We start from the raw sequence: 15,814 nt of genomic DNA on the forward strand, positions 1-15,814 counted from the left end.
TATATATATTATAATATAATATATATTATATAATATAATATATATATATATATAATATATTATCAATAATATATATAATAATATATATATAATATATATAATCCTATATATATATTATACTATAATATATTATATTATATTATTATTATTATATTATATTTATTTATTTTTTATATATATAATTTATATATATTATAATATTTATGTATATTATATATATAATTTATATAATATACATAATTTATATATATTATATAATATTTATATATATATAAATAAAACATATGTACGTACCTACCTCTACAGGCAAATGAAACAAAAAAGTGTTTTTATTTTTGAAAAGAACATAAAATGCCATTTTATTTCAAAAATTAAATCAGTCAAATGGGATCCATTATTGTCCACACACTGTCGAAGGCGTTCACGAAAGTTGTCAATCACTCGGCGGGTCATTTCATGTGGAATGGCTGTAATTTCTTGACGAATTGAATCTTTAAGTTCTGGCGTTGCGAGGTCGGCCGGTTGATTTTCGTTTCAATGCAGATCCAGTAGCTCTGAAGTTGGTAACCCATAAGAAGATCGTGTTTCGAGCTGGTACGGGATCATGTCTACCAAGATTGAAGTGCAAACGGAACGCTCTTTGTGTTGCATTTACAGAATCGTTTGTTTTGATAAACGTTTCCACAATGAAAGTGCGATGCTCACCAGTCCAATTCATGGCAGCAACTGAAAGAGAAACGAAAAACAATGCCTTTTATTTAATCTACAAATGTGTCAGATCATTTTGCCTGACCCTGTATATATGAGTACAGGACACCAAGGAACTGGACATTTTTCTTAAACAACAACAAAAATAGAGTACAGGACAAATAACACAAGGAAAAAAACCCTTCTTCAGTCACCATGGTTTCATCCACTCTACGTTTCGATACATAAGACCTGTCGAGGCAAATCAAATCAGAATCGCTGACGTGGCCGATGATAGTATCGTCTGATCGGCACTTGTGCCAGTGGAACGTTAAAAGTATATACCCCCCCCCCCCCCAGACAAAAGATAGCCTATACGGAGGTGGAGTCAAATCCCATTTTAGGGACTCAGCTATGTTCTAAAATAAGTCGAAAGGTAAGCTACTATAAATCGGCATGAACTTCCTGGACAACACAATATAATTTCTTATTAAATTCCCTCCTAAACTGAAATGTCTCAGACTTTTGTGTCTCTTATTAAAACGCTTGTAGTTGGGATAAGAGTAGTTTTCCTTGACACTAAAAATTGTGTTTTAAAAACATTTTTCTATTTCTATAGAAACATTTTACCCAACTTGTATACAAATGCGTTTATATATGGAAGTGTGATAGTGCTAATTGCGTATGTCAATACACACATGGATGTAAGTGTGTGTGTGTGTATGTATGCAAGTATATGCAGACACACACATATATGTATAAATGCATGCAAGCATGTATATATGTATGCATAAAGTACGGATGCATGTCTGCCAGCATATATATATATATGTATGTATGCATACATATATGAGTATATGCATATATGGATGTAAGTGTGTGTATATGTATGCATGCAAGCATATATGTGTGTGTATATGTATGTATGCAAGCATATGTGTGTGTATATGCATGCATATATATATGTATGAATGAATGTAAGTATGCATGTATATATAAAGTACGGATGTATGCATGCAAGCATGTATATATATATGTGTATGTACAGACATACACACATAGCACTATCACACTTCCATATATAAACGCATCTGTATACAAGTTGGGTAAAATGTTTCTTGAGAAAAAGAAAGATGTTTTTAAACACTATTTTTGGTCAGTCTAAGAGGCTATAATGGAAGACGCGTGCCATACAGTGGGATTGAACCGAGAACTATGTGGTTAGGAATATAAATTAAATCAAATTTCACAGTATAAAACCACTATTATGCAACTCAAACAGTGATAGACATAAACCTATACATAACATATCTAGACAGGGAGCTCAAAGAGTGTAGAGTTAATTGGACATGTTGTTTGAGTGTAGATGTCGACAGGGTGTACATACAAACAAGCACTCAGCATAAAGCCTTTATATCTGCTTTTTTTTTTGACCAAATTCCAATTCATTGAGATTCTAATATTTCTTTCCCTTGATTCTTTGCAGAGTTGTTGGAACTGCGGACGCAAAGCGAGTGAGACGTGCAGCGGGTGCAACATCGCTCGATATTGCGGTTCGTTCTGCCAACACAAAGACTGGGAGAACCACCATCATGTCTGCGGCAAGACACCAATGACGACGGGCAGCAGTGATGGTCGCGAAAGCAAACCACAGATCACAGCACCACAGCTCTCATCATCCTCTTCCACCACCACCACCAACCTCCTCCTCCGCACCTCCACGTCGTCGTCTCCACTGTCCAGCTGCTCCTCCACAGCCTCATCACAGCAACAGCAATCACAGAACCTACAGAGATGTACGGCGGGGCCGGGCATACAGCAGCCCCTGTCGCTGTCGACCAGCTCGGACGTCGCCTCAACGACCCTCCTCACCACCCAGCCACCCTCTTCCCCCAGTCCGACGCACTCCGTCATCTCTGCCAGCGCACACTCTCCGCAACACTCTGCGGCGGGGTCGCGGTCGAGCACGCCTGCCGAGAATGGCCGACCCGTGTCGTAAAAGGGCGTGCTTATGTCCGTGACCTCTGGGGGGTCAGTTGTGATTGCTGCGTAAAAGAGAAACACAAACAGTAATATTAATAATTATAATAATGGGCAACTCCAACATGAACAAATTTAAAGAATGTCTGTCTCCATATTCTCTTGTCTTTCTCTATTTTCATCCCTTCCTGAATTCTCTTTTACCTCCTACTCTATTCTAATCCCTCTGTGTAAACTGTCTTGGGTACAAAGGACCTATGCACTGTTTAGTGGTCATTTTATATAAACATATATATAAAACTATTGACCACCACATCAGACAGACTGTCCATGTAATAGGTTGCAATCGACCTACCCTCTTTATCCCTTCCATCTCTCTGCTGCCCTGCTTTTCAATCTCCCCTCACATGAGCATACACCCCCCCCCCTGTACCCCAACTAATTGTTTTTGTTTATTTTCATCCCACCCCACACCCTGTCCTTTTCACCCCCACCCTCCCAAAAAACAAAATGGCGACAATAAGAACAACGTTACATGACAAGAATCACCATGGTAACAACATCTACTGCTACAAGACTTAAAGACTAAAATGTGTTTCTTTTAAAAGAATTGTCTTGGAAAAACAATTACAATAATAATGGTTTCAAATTTTGGCACCATGCCAGCAATTTTGGATTTGATGTAATCAACCCCCCACCCTCAGTGCTTGACTGGCCCTTATTTCATCAGAAACGTTAAAGATGGATGAAAAATGCCACTGGGCATTTCGCCCCCTCCTTAATAAAAGATAAAGACAATGTGTCTTTTAGTGATGGAAAAGTTCTTAGCTGTGGACAAAATTAAAGAAAAAAAAAAAAACTGTGGGGCCTGGCACATCATGATTCTACTCTCTCCGAGTTGTTTTGTTCCGATTGTGTGATGGTGTTTTACGGGGTTGTTATATTGGGTAATATATTTTTTGTTTGTGTGGGCATGTGTTGTGGAAGGGAAGAGGTCGTGTGTGTGATTCCAACAAACCAATCAATGCTAATCCTAACACCACCTGTACTCCATCACTACGTACTTACACTCTCTGCATCTTTGTCAATCTGTCTCTCACCTTACATCCTTGTTTCTCTCTCTCTATATATATATATCTGCAGTTGTGTTTGTCTGTTTTAGCATCTCTACATCTTCATGTCTCTCCCTATTTTTGTCTTTCTCTCTCTGCCCCTTGTTTTTTCATTTTAAAGCTAATTAGTTTTGTTGTTTCAAACAAGAGAGAACAGCAAAAATGTTATGATCCCACCCCACCTTCAACTGTCCATTTATTCGTCTCTAACTGTTTAAGCTGTAGACCAACCTACAGATGGGTGGAATGGGGCTGGCTGAGTGTTTGATACAAAACCATTGTGGTCTGATTTAACTTAGCTGTTTGACAAGTAGAAATTGATAAAAGCAGTAACTGAGTGAATTATATATGACAGGGAGGACCTTTTGAAGGCGGTACTCCAGCATGGCTGCAACTTGCAAAAAGAAAGACAGCAGTCTCTGTCAATTGGGTGTGTATTATATATATATATACACACATAGAGACTAGATATCTAGACAGGGTGTTGATGTGGTGTATATATATAGATACACTGTGGATTTTGTGTGAGTGTAGAGTTGACTGGACATCAAAAGTAGACATGTTGTTTGAGTGTGTGTATATGTACTGTTGATTGGGTGTATATATAGTGTAGATGTCGACAGGGGGTACATACAGACAGACAAGCACTAAGCATAAATGTCACTCACCGTCCTCTAATTTTTTCAGTTATTCCATTAGTTACAGCATCGTCCACCAGATGGATAAGTCCTGTAGCTTCAACCGTTTGTACTGCTGTTAGAAAGAAATAAAAAACACTCCCTTTATACGAGAAACGGAAGCTTCACAGATGGACAGGTGGTCCTTGCTGGAACTTTCAATTTTCTGAACTGCTGAAAAACCAAAACAAAACTCTGATTATCTCCCTTTACACGAGAACCGGAAGTTTCTCAAGTGACACTGAAAACTGTATCCTAAAAGCACTGCCCCCCCCCTCTGTGTCCCTTTTGCACCAGGAAACGACCCCCTCCTCTTCCACAAATTTTTGCTATTGTGTCTAGTCAAAAGAAGAAGAAAAAAAAACAATGGTATAGTTTTTTTCTTAAAGTTACTCAGTATACAAACATTTTGACCCCTGAACGTAACCTACCCCACAGATGTGATCCAGTCCGCCACAACAAACTCTTGAAAAAAGAAAATACTCAAGAAATCACACACCACAGATGTGGTACTGTCCCCCGCCACCCCACAAACAATTGATCTGATTCCCTCCACCCGCCATGACTACCACTCCACTGACCCCCAACCCAAATCTTCCCCTCCTATCAAATTTTACCTCCAATTTGTAACTTATATAAATAAAAAACTTCCCAAACAACTAGTCATATCATAACTTGTGTCATTGTTATCATTAATTCCAGCGCCGCCTTCACTGGCTTCTGTGCCGGTGGCAAGTAAAAAGCACCAACCGATCGTGGGCGCTGCCAGACTCCCCTGGCACGTAAAAAGCACACACTACACTCACAGAGTGGTTGGCGTTAGGAAGAGCATCCAGCTGTAGAAACACTGCCAGATCAGACTGGAGCAGCCTCCAGTCTTCCCAGACCCCGGTCCAACCCGTGCTAGCACGCAAAAACGGACGTTAAACGATGATGAATAAGGGTGGCGAGCTGGACGAAATGCTCATCGGTGTTCCACCCGTCGCTACGTTCCGAGTTCAAATATGGGTACAGAACATAAAAAAAACGTTGAAAATAACGAGAAACGAAAACATACAAACGAACTTGTTTTTTTTCTGACAACGAAAAAAAAAAACCCAAAACAAATGTGATCACCCATTTTGGCAAAATAATTTGCATACATGTCCTTAAACTAATTTTGCCGGTAAGTTTGAAACCTTTATATTAATTTAGCATTAGAATTCTTCAAGCTGTATAAAAATGGTTATATTCTGCATAAGGTGTGAACGATAAAAACAATTTGTATGGTGTTAGTAACAGAATATTTTGTAAGAAATAGAAAGAACTTTTATCATCGGTCTTAAATAATAAATTAAATATATATTTGATTAATATCAATTAAAAACCAGTGGTGTAGCATACAGAGAAATCTGAAGATTCAGAAAAATTATATTACATACATATAAGAGCGATGACCACTAAGTGGACACCAATATGCCAGAAGTAGACCCCCTATGGTCTTACCACTATCATTAATAGGGTGGCGAGCTGGACGAAATGCTTAGCGGTGTTTCACCCGTCGCTACGTTCTGAGCTCAAACTCAACGCGAGGTTCACTTTTCCTTTCATGCTTTTTGGGTCGATGCAAAATTAGTAGAAAGGGTTTCTGTTATCTTCAGAAATGTAAACAAATCCACTTACGATACCTATACCGAAGGATCGCCAAGAGATGAAATATAAAATGCGAATTTCATGCTTTAGAATGTAGGATATTTATAAAATGGGAAAAAGGAAAGAAACCGGGACATGTTCTATTCCTCGCCAAAGTAAGTTGCGTTGGGAAGAGATGAATAATAATGTTATGGCCTCACCTAGAAAAATGCTTCCTGGCTTTGTCAGAACATCGACAAAGAAGAAGAGAAAGAACTACTTGTTCCTTATTCAAACAAACAGAAAAAAATCAGGTCTGTCGGGGGTACGGTAGACTAGGATCGAACCCCGAATATTTCCTACCGCCAGAGAAAAGAATGTTTTACAGGCGCAGGCTCGGTCATTGGTCGCCTGACGTCACTACCGCTTTTCAATTTCAACCAATAATATTAAAGAATCGACGTCAGATATCTGTGTAACGGTTGCTATGACAATATTGTGTGCGCGCGCGTATGCATTTCTTTATTTTGTATATAAGTATATGTATAGAAATTAAATTCACCTCAATAGACGTCATTGGTTTAAATTGCCGAAATGCAAGAAATTAAACAACAAAGTAGCTTGCTTACGAACCACATGGTTTCGGGTTCAGTCCCACTGCGTGGCACCTTGGGCAAGTGTCTTCTACTATAGCCTCGGGCCAATCAAAGCCTTGTGAGTGGATTTGGTAGACGGAAACTGAAAGAAGCCCGTTGTATATATATGTGTGTTGTGTTTGTCCTCACCAACATCGCTTGACAACCGATGCTGGTGTGTTTACGTCCCCGTAACTTAGCGGTTCGGCAAAAGAGACCAATAGAATAAGTACTAGGCTTACAAAGAATAAGTCCTGGTGTCAATTTCCTCGACTAAAGGCGGTGCTCCAGCATGGCCACAGTCAAATGACTGAAACAAGTAAGTGAGAAAAACTATAGAATTTTCCCAATAAAGCCAAGATAAAAAGATGTTTTATAAACACATTCTACCAGGATACGAAGTTTAAAAGTGTTTAGTTACAAAGAAATTATGTTTAAAATCTGCCGGTCAAAGCGAAAAGATCTAATGTATGTGTTTATGTGGCTGTATCTATTTTTGTGTATGAATGCGTACACACACGCATATACAAATACACATTCATATACAGTACTTACACAAAAAAAATACATAAGCAATGAAACTGAAAAAAAATTGAAATAAGATTTTACGGAAATTACTGAAGGGATATGTTTCGATACAGGTATAGCTTAGGAAAGGAAATCAACTATATGTTGTACTGCAATTATATCAGGTTACTAGCAGTATCGCTCGGGTTTGTTTCGACCCTTTGGAATTTTTGAAAAGTAAAAATTTTGCATTATGTAGCTTGTTATTCTCTTTAAGTGAACATTTTACTGGTAATAATACACCGAAAATTGGTGACACAGCAGTCAAAAAATAGGGATTTTCATAGACCCCCCCCACCTTTTGATGTTAACATGGTCCGATTTGAATTTTATAATGTACGGAAAGAAGAGCAAGCCTTCTTCTATCATACTCTCAATTTTGGTCAACTTGTGCCGCAGGGTCTCGTAGGAGATAGTGTTAGTAGAAGGCTGCCATACACAGACAACTTCAGCTTTATATATAGAGAGATTAAGTTGTAAAACTTAAAAACCACATGAATTTATTATAGTTACAATGGGTGTTATTCTGGCTCTTGTGGGAACGACGGGGCTAATGTTTAGATGTATTTTAACCCACCAAAATATACGAGTTGTAAATATTCAGACACACTTGTAGGTTCCTAAATTAGTATTTAAAAGGAATGCATAGAGATTATTGCTAAGAAGAATTTGGAGTAACATCCCAATGATAAACTGGTATAATTAGATATTTTATCTAAAGCTATTTATACACACACACACATAAATAAATAAACATACACCTTATTAGTGTATATGTTTGTATATATATATGCACACACATATATGTCCGCACTCGTGGACATGTTTACAAAGTCAGAAAACAGCACAGCTCCTTCCATGACTTTCGGAAACATTTTTTCACGCTGAGAGTTGCTGAAGCATGGAACAAACTGCCGGCATCAGTTGTTGGAGCAGTGCATCCTTCAAAACTTCCTGAGATTCGCCAACACTACACCTGATCTTCTCCCCTCCATACACACAAGCAAGCATCTATCTGACTCATACATTGTTCACTTCACAGACATTTCTACATCACTGCAGATGCTTTATACGCACTTTTCACAAGTTGTGGGGCACCTGAGCACTGTATAATGATTTCATTATTATATATATGTGTATGTATGCACAATAAAACGTAATGGTCTTACCTCATAACTTTTGGTTGGGAGGCCGAGTCAGGCCACATATTGCCCATTGACAGCTAAATATATATATATTTCCTTTGTTCACCAGTCTGGCTCCATCTCTGCCACCAATACAAACGAAACTTCTACTTAAAAACATAATTAAATGTAACGTACCATTAGATTGTACCAAGAAGGAAGTTCTGCGAGCAACAGATTTCCTTCCGATGAAAAAAAAAATGTTTGTTTCAGTTTTCGGCGCTGTCTCTGACGTCACTTCCTCTTAGTCATTACAACCAATCATCGAATGTGGTTGCAGGGGAATAACTCTAAAAGTTCCAGATATTGCTAATTAAATCCACGCACCAGACATTTGCTGGTCACTTCAGCTTCTATCGTTACGGTGGTTTTAAATTCATTCGTGACCCCTTCAACGACCCTTTATCCCACGTATGATTAAAAAACTTTGACAAACAAATTAAATTAACAATCCTTTCTACTAAAGGCCTGAAATTCGTGGGGAGGGCAATTGTTGATTCCACCGACCCCAAAAGGATGAAAGGCAAAGTCGACGGAATTTAAAGAAAGAAATTAAAGTAATTACAATATAGCTGAAGTGAAGATCAAATGTACACTGCGTGTGTTTAATGGCCAAATGTGACTCTTACCTACAAAGCCATCTCATCCCCGTGGAAAGCAGACATTCATTAAAGGATCGTTAATTAATTAACACGCGTCAGTTTCGTTTCCTCATAACGTCCAGAAAAATGAGTATTTGTCAGGAAACAGAACATTTTCTGAGTGTGTAGAATACGATCCTTCGGTATAAGTACACACGTGAATTTGTTTACATTTCTGAAGATAAGAGAAACCCTTTTCTTCCACCCTATATATAGATAGAATTCTTCAAACTGTATAAAAATGCTTATTGTCTTCATTCGAAAGAGAAATAAATTCTAAATAAAAGGTGTGAACGATAGAAACAATTTTTTAAGGTTTTAGTAAGAAATAGAAAGAACTTTTATCATCGGTCTTAAATAATAAGAATGAAAAGTTAAATATTTATTAATTAATTAATTAATATCAACTTAAAACCAATAGAAAAATTATATTACATACGTATAACAGTGATGGACACCCATTAATTCTTTTATAAGATATCTTATCTTCGCGCATGTGCCATACCAACTCATTTGCATACGCGCCCCAGCTAGCGCGGACACGCGACTACGCGCACAGTCTTCGCAGGTGGTCGATAAACCGGGTCAAACAACTAGGTCACATGCAAAACTGATTGAAAAGGCGGCAGGTTTGCCAATTAGTGCGCCGAAAGAAATACTTAGATGTACTCAGACCGAGCGACTATCCGGGGAAACGAACCCCCAGACCGTCACGTCGGACGAAGTACACCTAAGCATTTCGTCCGACGCTCTAACATCCCAGCCACCTGTCGCCATGAAAAAATTGTGTAAAAATAACTTATTTAAGTTTAAAAAAAAGAAGAAAAATTCAAGGCTGTCCTTCGTCGCTTTTAGACATTCTACCATTATTCCCACAACATTCTTTAACTTTTTCTCTCAAAAAATTCGATTAAATTGTAATATTTCGGGAAGCCCCCACCTCACAATTTCTTTTTGCCAAATAAACTCAATCGCTATACATTCGTTCTTCACATCAGATTGTTGTTGTTCTTATTTTATGACCATTGTCTGATAATTCTTTCGTCACACACCCTGTGACCTCTTCAGCGACTCTCCGTCCCACGTCTCCCCCTGAAAGAGTTACAGATTGTGTGACGAAAGATTTCCAGGCAAAGGACATAAAATGAGAACTACAATCAATCTGAAGTGAAGAGCGAATGTACAGTGCGTGTGTTGATTTAACAAGAACAAATTGACCGTCCCAAAATATAACAATATCTGTTTCGACACACGATTTCCCATCAGGAACCTTGCAAAACAAAATACATTGACGTAATTTTGATTAAATTTTTTATTAAAAGAATGTGTAGTTGTGATGAACCCCAGGACTTATTCTGTCGGGTTTTTTTTTTTGCCGAACCACTAAGTTACGGGGACGTAAACACACCAACATCGGTTGTCAAGTGATGTTTGGGGGGACAAACACACATACATACGACGGGCTTCTTTCAGTTTCCGTCTACTAAATCCACTCACAAGGCTTTGGTTGGCCTGAGGCTATATTAGAAGACACTTGCCCAAGGTGCCATGCAGTGGGACTGAACCTGGAGCCATGTGGTTGGGAAGCAAGCTACTTACCACACAGCCACTCCTGTGCCTATATCAAAATAACATATTTAAGTATAAAAATAACATATTTAAGTTAAGAAGAAAAATTCAAGGCTGTCCTTCGTCGCTTTTAGACATTCTACCATTATTCCCACAACATTCTTTAACTTTTTCTCTCAAAATGGTTTTTTTTTTTCAACCCAGTTTTGCTTTCACTTCTATTCAAAGCAGAATGCTTTTGCATCCACACATAATATAAATATATACATATATAATATAATTATATACATACATACCTACGTAAATATGTATATGCTACAGGATATCTTCTAGTTAACCAAACACTTTTAAACTTCCTATACTGGTAGAATATGTTTATAAAACATCATTTTTTCTTGGTTTTATTGAGAAAATTCTATATGTTCTAACATATTTCGTCAATTTTAACCATTACGTCCATTTAGGTAAATAACATTCTGAATATGTCCCTCGTTTACGAAACAGATTCGGTTTACTTAGATTTGTGAAGAAAAAAGATACCCTAAAACAGATTGAAATGCAATAGATCGATTCAATAAAAACGATATGTGTTAGTGTAGACTTACCCAACGATATATTCCTTTCACATTGAATTCCGGTAATTTGTAGAAATGTCTGGGAAGTGAACAGTGTATGAGCCAGATAGATGCTTGCTTGTGTACAGAGAAAATCAGGTGTAGTGTTGGCGAATCTCAGGAAGTTTTCATGGATGCAGTGCTCCGACAACCAACAACTGATGCCGGCAGTTTGTTCCATGCTTCAGCAACTCTCAGCGTGAAAAAATGTTTCCGAAAGTCATGGAAGGAGCTGTGCTGTTTTCTGACTTATATTTTGTGAGGATGTCCTGGAGTGTCCGACAGACGGAATTGGAAAAGGTTTCCCCAGGTTGTGGATAATCTTGTGGGAGTTTACCAATTCAGTTGCCAAGTGTTGGGGCTTTAACATGTCCAGGCCCCGGAAAGCAAGGCCTTCAGAGTAAGGTGGTTGCCTGCTGCTGGGGATTCGCCTGGCTGCACCTTTCTCAACGGTTTCCAAGAAGATTGATTTTCGTACTACTTAAGAACAGTGGTCCCGGTGCGCCCACACGCGTAGGGGCGCACCGGCGCTCGCTAGTCGATCCTTACTTTGCTAGTCGTTGTAGGATCGACTAGTCACGACTAGCTAGCGCGAGCACCGGGACCATTCTTCTTAACTAGTGCCCTGACATTCTCCCCTCTATACACACGCAATCATGCATCTCACCCATGCGCTGTTCACTTCCCATTGAGGCATCAGCTATAGACGTCCCTTTGACCAGTCGAGGGGCCACCTGAGCCCTGCAGACAAGAATCTCAGGAGATTCAATCAATAAAAATTAGAATGCAGGGGAGATAACTCATGCTGAACTGTTAACCAGAAGAATTGGCGACTTTGGAGTTGAAGCTTCTGGGATGGAGAAAGGGTATTACGGGTGGAAGGGAATGATAAATGGGGGTAATAGATGTTTGGTTAAGAAGTCTGTGTTACAATGAGGTTCTGGGTTCAACTCCGATAAGTGACACACTTCAGACATTTGTTGTTTTAGGCGTAAGGTTACCTGCAGCCTATATATTCTTTTACTAGTTTCAGTCATTTGACTGCGGCCATGCTGGAGCACCGCGACCCCGGGACTTATTCTTTTGTAAGCCCAGTACTTATTCTATCGGTCTCTTTTGCCTAACCGCTAAGTAACGGGGACATAAACACACCAAGCGGTGTTGGGGGAACAAACACAGACACACACGCATATATATATACGACGGGCTTCTTTCAGTTTCCGTCAATCAAATCCACTCACAAGGCTTTGGTCGGCCCGAGGCTATAGTAGAAGACACTTGCCCAAGGTGCCACGCAGTGGGACTGAACCCGGAACCATGTGGTTGGTAAGCAAGCTACTTACCACACAGCCACTCCTGCACCTATATATATATATAATAGGCAGAATCCTCACCCTACTTCTAATTAGTAAGTGATCTGTGTCACAATCCGCGCTGCGGGTCAGTTGCACAGAATTCAGAAAGGATCTCCGTGTAATGTTAACATCCAGCTGATGCCAGTGGTGAGATCTTGGATGTCTCCAAGATGCCTTGTGGGATGGCTTGTTGGCAAAGAATGTGTTTGTGATGCACAGGTTATGGTATGTGCAAAATTCAAGTAGTCTCTGACCATTGTCATTCATGTTGCCAATACCAAAGTGTCCACACAAATGGGCCACGTATCATGGTCAGATCCCACGCAAGCGTTAAACTCCCCTAGAAGGTAGAGCAGTATAGCCTGGCGTTGATCGGGTTTGTTTCGACCCTTTAGAATTGGAATTTTTGAAAAGTAAAAATTTTGCATTATGTAGCTTGTTATTCTCTTTAAGTGAACATTTTTCTGGTTGAAATACACCGAAAAGTGGCGACACAGCAGTGAAAAAATCGTAAAGAATAGGGATTTTTATAGAAAAAAAGCACCTTTTTGATGTTAATATGGTCCAGTTTGAATTTCTACAGAAGGAAGAGCAAGCCTTCTTCTATCATACTCTCAATTTTGGTCAACTTGCACCGTAGGGTCTCGGAGGAGATAGTGTTAGTTGAAGGCTACCAAACCTGCCATACACAGACAACTTCAGCTTTATATATATAAATACAGTGTCAGCTCAAGGTACCAACAACTCGGACAGTCACCTAGGATGCAATGTGCTAGGGGTCGCTAAGAAGGGCATGACAAAGACAAGGAAATTTGTTTAGCTTGCCTGGGACTCCAGCAACCTTAAGGCCGGCCCTGTATATATATTATGATACGTAATAGTGTTGAGAAGACCCAAAGGTGTCAGGTAATGCTGAGTAAGTGCTATGGACAGCCTATAGTTAAGCTCCAGGTTCGGAGATTATGCAAATGAGGAGTCCAACGTAGGTCATATATCAGCAGGTGTATATATAAGAAAATAAACAGGATGAGATAAAAATCCAAGGCTGTGAAAGGTTTCTGAACATTTATAAATAGAAGGTCTTACAGCTGTTTCCGGGATATTTTATATGTCCCTTCATCGGGATATATATGTAAATTATATATATATACATTGTTGTATTTAGTAATGGTTTTTTTTTTCTTTTGCCAAATATACACATGCACTATTTGGCAAAAATAATACTAATAATAGGCGCAGGAGTGGCTTGCTTACTAACCACATGGTTCCAGGTTCAGTCCCACTGCATGGCATCTTGGGCAAGTGTCTTCTGCTATAGCCCTGGGCCGACCAATGCCTTGTGAGTGGATTTGGTAGACGGAAACTGAAAGAAGCCTGTCATATATATATGTATGTGTGTGTGTATATGTTTGTCCCCCTAGCATTGCTTGACAACCGATGCTGGTGTGTTTACGTCCCCATCACTTAGCGGTTCGGCAAAAGAGACCAATAGAATAAGTACTGTGCTTACAAAGAATAAGTCCCGCGGTCGATTTGCTCGACTAAAGGCGGTGCTCCAGCATGGCCGCAGTCAAATGAGTAATAAATGAAATGACCATCTCGAAAAACACGATTTCACATCATGAATCTTACAGAATGAAATGATAAACGTATATATATATACATAGTTGAAAAAGATTAGAGATCTATACAAGTCAAATTTTTATATATATAAGATGGAGATGAAAATAGCATAGAAGTAAATCTAAGAGGGAATTTAATAAGAATGATTTTAAAATTATACAAAGAAAACATTACCGGTTTCAATGATGAATCTCATCTTATCAAATATAAGTAAAGATTAATAAAATTTTGATGTAAAAATACACATCTTTTTCACACCCCCGACAACATTTAAAACTGGTAATATTTTCTTTATATAATTTTAAAATCATTTTATTAAATTCTTTCCAAATTAAAATGTCTTAGATTTACTTGTGCAATTCCCACCGCCATCGCTTATATATATATAAATTATAATTAAGGCTATCTAAGAGATACTGCCATGCTGAAAATAGCAGCCAATATCTGACTCTAAAACCACTATAAATGCTCATACAGCACAAGGAGAGAAGACAAAATAAAACTAGTAAAAAAATTACTGGATACTCTCAGCATATATTCCACTGATGAGGCAAAGCATTTCTGAAGTCAGAAATCCAGGATCTGGAATTATCGAATAATTTTTTACTATCTTCTCTATTTGTGCTATATGAACACTTAAGGTGGTTTTAGAGACAGATCCTGGCTGCTACTTTCAGCATAGCGGTATCTCGCAGATACCCTCAGTTATAACTTTAATAATAATTATTACCTTTGAAGGTTTTTATTTCCATGCTGGCCACTTGATAAGATCGGCATTTAATTTAAATTAGCAATCTTGTACTTATTTATATATATATAGAGAGACATATATAAGTTCCAGGCTTTGTGTAAAAGAAATTAGAGGAGGATCAGTTAATGATGATTTTATTCTGAGATTCACACATTTATTGCAGCAGTTATTCAGGTTTTCTAAGACATGAACTCGGAACGCTGGGCGTCCAACCATGGCCTTTCGTGACACCCTCAAAGACAGGAAATTTTCAGCATCCCCTTGTATACCCGCATATATATATATACATAAATAAATGCAGATAGAAAGATTGATGTGTATGTACATATATAAATAGAGAGAGAGAGAGAGAGATATGTGCGAATGAAGATAGATAGATAATACAGACAGAGAGAATTCTTCGGGGTGGTGCCCCAGCATGATGACTGAAACAAGTAAGAAGGATGAGGGACAGCTATATGGACATGGAAAACAGAAGAAAATGATTGAGGTTTTGGGCAATTTAATACTTAAGAAAACTCGGGCCCAAGAACAGCCATGGACTGTGAAAAGGTAGAAATACCTGACCGCTCAAAACCTGTTTTTTCCCTTTTTCTTCTTCTTTACCCCATATTGAGAATCAGCTAGTAAAATGTAATCAGAGCCTGAAGCCCTCATACCAGTAAGAAATAGTCCAAAATCCTCTTACTAAAGTATTACTCTGATAATGTGCCGCTCACAGAAGCATTGCAACCCAAATGTCCCAGAGGAACACAGCTATATGGACATGAAAAACAGACAGAAAAAATGATTGGGGTTTTACTTAAGA

General features: G+C 38.6%; 2 long non-coding RNA genes across 3 annotated transcripts; one reads left to right on the top strand and one right to left on the bottom strand.

The window, feature by feature from the left end:
- Positions 1 to 360: 360 nt before the first annotated feature.
- Positions 361 to 9,567, bottom strand: LOC118761818. 2 transcript variants are annotated; one of them, XR_004997660.1, is made up of 4 exons: positions 9,534 to 9,567; positions 8,439 to 8,536; positions 4,448 to 4,630; positions 361 to 726 (listed from the first exon to the last, which is right to left on the bottom strand). It is a non-coding gene; the product is annotated as an uncharacterized LOC118761818 (long non-coding RNA). The 2 variants fall into 2 exon arrangements; XR_004997659.1 differs by lacking the exon at positions 9,534 to 9,567 and having other exon boundaries at positions 8,439 to 8,674.
- LOC118761817 lies at positions 4,630 to 5,130 on the top strand. Its single transcript, XR_004997658.1, has 2 exons — positions 4,630 to 4,790; positions 4,846 to 5,130. It is a non-coding gene; the product is annotated as an uncharacterized LOC118761817 (long non-coding RNA).
- Positions 9,568 to 15,814: the final 6,247 nt, after the last annotated feature.

This window comes from Octopus sinensis, unplaced genomic scaffold (assembly GCF_006345805.1).
Source record: "Octopus sinensis unplaced genomic scaffold, ASM634580v1 Contig17666, whole genome shotgun sequence".
Taxonomy (NCBI): Eukaryota; Metazoa; Mollusca; class Cephalopoda; order Octopoda; family Octopodidae; genus Octopus; species Octopus sinensis.